We start from the raw sequence: 4,407 nt of genomic DNA, 5'->3' as shown, positions 1-4,407 counted from the left end.
ATAATGTATCTTCAACTTTCTCACCCCACTTCTATCTACCCCTTCCCTTAGTTTTCTTAATTTTCAGATATTCAGTGAATACTTGAGTCTATTCTACCCCCCTTCCCCATTTATTTATCTTCCCCTCTCCACATGTCCCCACTCCTCTTTGCAAGTACCTGTTTCTGTCATTCATTCTGTCAGTCATTGACATAATATTTCTGAAACACTATACTATTTCAGCTCTGCATACAGTCTACTATACTTCAGTGAATCCATTTGTAACCACTTGCACAGTAACCAGTGTATTTACTTACAATTTTATAGGTACATTTTATCTATGATAACCTTTGTTCTTCTGGATCTGGTTAACTTAGTAGGATTTTCCCCAAGGCTTTCCCTTTCTTTTTTTTTTTTTTTTTGGCCAGTCCTGGAGCTTGGACTCAGGGCCTGAGCACTGTCCCTGGCTTCTTTTTGCTCAAGGCTAGCACTCTGCCACTTGAGCCACAGCGCCACTTCTGGCCATTATCTGTATATGTGGTGCTGGGGAATCGAACCCAGGGCCTCATGTATATGAGGCAGGCATTCTTGCCACTAGGCCATATCCCCAGCCCAAGGCTTTCCCTTTCTTATAAATGGCATATCATTATTTGTAATGGATGAGTAAAATTCCAAAGCTTCTATATAACACGTCTTCTCAACCCATCTACTATGAGGGGCATATAGCTAGACTCCATACCTTGGGTATGGTGAATAAGGTTGCAGTGAACATGTTTGTGATGATGGCTTTAATGTAACTTTGTGTTCTATTGGATAAATGATCAGGAATGCAATTGTTTGTTCATGGGGTAGCTCTATCATTACTGTCTTGAGAACCTTCCATATTGTTTTCAGAATGGTTGACCATGAGTACATTCCCACTAACACTGTATTAGAGTTCCCTTTGACCACATCCACACTGGGGTTGTTATTGGTAGGTGACATTGGCCATTCTAACTGGCTGAAGTGGATTCTCAGTGTTGTTTTGATTTGTAGTTCCTTTATGGACAGAGCCTTTGGGTATTTCTTCTCCTTTTGGGAATTCTTAGTATTTTGTGCCAATATCAAGCTCTTTATAACATCTATTATTACTATTAATATGATTAGCCTGCTGTGGGGCTTGAACCCCAGGCCTGGGCGCTATCCCTGAACTCTTCAGCTCAAGTCCTGTGCTCTACCACTTGAGCCACACTGCCCCTTCGTCTCATAAGTATTTAAACATAGGAGTGAGTACAAGCCTTTAGAATGCAGAGAATTCCTCCTTCTCTGTATTTTCCACACAGAAGTGCACCATTTCTTCTTAATACTTGGGTCCCAAACTGGATTTTCAAGTGAAGTAATGTTTTTCTTGAATAGCTTGGGTTCATTCCTCAAAAATAATGAGTGGTTTGGTTCAGTGCTGAACCCAAACAGAGAGCAGCAGGGACCCATGGAACATCACAATGCACCTGTGTGTGCTCACTATCTCCGGTGGAATACACTATAATGCAAAAGTCTATTGGTGAGTTTACAGCTCTGTTCTCATGTAACCTTTTCACTATGGTGCTCTGGCTTCTTTATTTGAAGAAGAAATCCTTACTGACACTAACAATCTTTCCTACTTTGTTTCCTTATCATTGTTTCCTCTTTTTTTGATTTAATGAGAATTGAGTACATGATGTTGCACTTACTAAAGAGATGATCTAATAATTGTCAACCTCGTATTCTTCTTTTGTTATTTATTATGAGAAAATTTAACCACACATATAATTCATTTTATTCTTCCTTGCTTTTTTCTGCCCTTTCTTTCCTGATTTCTCAATGTAATATTGTGTGTGTGTGTGTGTGTGTGTGTGTGTGTGTGTGTGTGTGTGCGTGTGTGCCAGTTCTGGCACTTGTTGCTATCTCTTAGCTTTTGCACTCAAGGTTATTGCTGTACCACTTCAGAGTCATTGCTCTCCTTCTGGCTTTGGTTGTTTACTAGGAGAAAAGTATCTCATAGTCTTCCCTGTCTGAGGTGGCTTTGAACCATGACCCTCAGGTCTCAGCCTCCTGAATAGGTAGGATTCCAGGTGTGAGCCATTGTGACCTGGCTTCAATATACTATTTTGAAAAGTTTGTAAGTATAAAATTACGTACAAGTTGCAAGGTACCAAAATATAAAAACAGTTACAACTGGGGACAAACTAAAGGAAAAAAATGAAAGAAAAAATAAATAACTTCAAACAGTGCATTAAAAAAACATTGGGGGAGGGAACTTGGGGGTAGGGGGGAGGTGAGTGGAAAATAAAAAGGGAGGAGATAACAATGTTTCACAAAAAATATATTCATTATCTTACTTATGCAACACCCCTCTGAAATTACACTAACAATGAAATAAAAATATTAAAAAGTGTGTAAGGAATAGGATGTTGCTATGTTCTGCTCATTACTGTTTTTTTCAGTGTTCTTGACACATGATCATGCTCTGTATTGTGGAATTATTTTTCTGTATTATAGAATGAAAATACTGAATCTATGAATGCAGCAGCTTATACATGTTTCTTTTCCCTTATTATTCTTAGACTTTGCATTTTTATTCAAGAATCTCTGAAATCCAGTGAGGTCAGATTTAACTTTTTAGAGTTATTAGAATTCCTCTGCCTGAGGCCATATAAACTTCTCCACAGGTTCAGGAGGGTCCATAAGGCCAGATTGATGAAGGCACATTGTGGCCTGGAAACACTGGTCTCTTGACCTTGCTGCTCTATCCTGAAAATATTTGTGGAATGTTTATGGGGCTGACAATATTATAAAATTATAAATTGGGGTGTTTTTGGAAGCAGAATTTCATAGATCTAGGAGATATGTCTGGGGCATTTCAAGTTTTTAAGAGGAGATGAAAACAGTGGAGCTCCAACTTGCATGGGGTGGAAAATCTGAAGGGGATATTGTTGCCTGGACCATATTTAAAACAGAACAACTTTGAGATTAAATGTGCATCACCAGAGTCACGGAATGACGGTCATGACCTTTCCAGATGCTTCTGGCTGTGCTCTTGATACTATCCTGTTTACTGGGCATCAATGCTTCCTGGTAATATCTATCCAAGTTCTCACCTGGCAATTCTTGATTGGTACACCTAACATTTCAAAAGTCAGATCTGGAATTTCCAGTATTAACAGATTGCCTATTCTTGGTACTCGAGAGTTCTTATGTGATTCATCAACTCAGCACCATGAAGTTCTTGGCCATCCTTGTACTGCTGGGAGTTTCTATCATCCTGGTTTCTTGTTGTAAGTAAAAGTTCTCACATAAATGGATGTTTTGCAGTACAAAATAAAGAAATTTCCAAGTCTGGGGTTCTGAGTTTAAGGTCCCCAATATTCTGTACTTCTTGACCTTGTTGAGTACCAGACTCCATTTCCAAGAGACTATTCACATGACCAAACTCAGCAGAGTTATATTATCTAATTCAGTAACTGTTCACTAAATTGTAAACTGGGCTTTGTAGTGCTAACAATTGTAAATGTGATTTCCTTGAGAAGATAATCACTGGTTTATTTCAGGAAGTGAAAAAGGACCAGATTTCCCGCCAGTGGGCTTCTGATTTATTCTCAGTGTGACCATTCAGGATAAAGGCTTTCCATGTGTGAACATCTCCAGTACTTGTCACCAGGTATCTTCTCTCTAAAAATGATCATCTTACATTTTCATTTTGTTTTTGTCTCCAGATAATGAGGCACCAGATGCATCCTCTGATACCTCAGGTATTAGACATCGGCTCTTCTGTATGTCTTCTTCCTTTTCTAACCATGCTCCATCCTTATGAGCTTCTGTGTGCACATTCTAAGTTATAAAGATTTCTAAGCAAAAGCCAGAAGAAGCTACATTCCTGATGATCAAATTCATTTTGAATATGGATAACCTTATTCCTTATATATCTAGTGAGAAGCCTCTGACACAACTTTTTCAAACCTGTAGGCATTGTTGCTCACCTAATAGCATCAACCATGAATCCTGAGAGTGATTTTAGTGATCTTATGGATGTGTGTGGATGCTCATTAATTACAAAGGCTGGATATGTGGCTTTTCTTTCCAAGTAGAGGAAATTTTACTTGGCTCATAAAAGATATAATTGATCATTCCTGTATGTACTATTTAATTAGGGGATTCAAACACCTGGCATACTAGAGTCAAGGAAGACACTAGAATCTTGTGGAAGGATGTCTTCCTTCTTGTACCAGTGGCTCATTTATAAAATCCTAGCCAATCAAAAGGCTGAGATCAGAGGTTGAGTTTCCAAGCCAGCTCAATCAGCAAAGTCTGTGAACCTCTTATCCTCAATAAAACACTCAAAATTTACAAGTGAAGCTGTGGCTCAAGTGGTAAAGTGTTAGACTTTAGCATCAAAGCTAAAGTCCAGAGCTC

The sequence above is a fragment of the Perognathus longimembris genome, chromosome 1, assembly GCF_023159225.1.
Source record: "Perognathus longimembris pacificus isolate PPM17 chromosome 1, ASM2315922v1, whole genome shotgun sequence".
In the NCBI taxonomy this organism is placed as follows: domain Eukaryota; kingdom Metazoa; phylum Chordata; class Mammalia; order Rodentia; family Heteromyidae; genus Perognathus; species Perognathus longimembris.
This window is presented reverse-complemented; position numbering follows the sequence as displayed.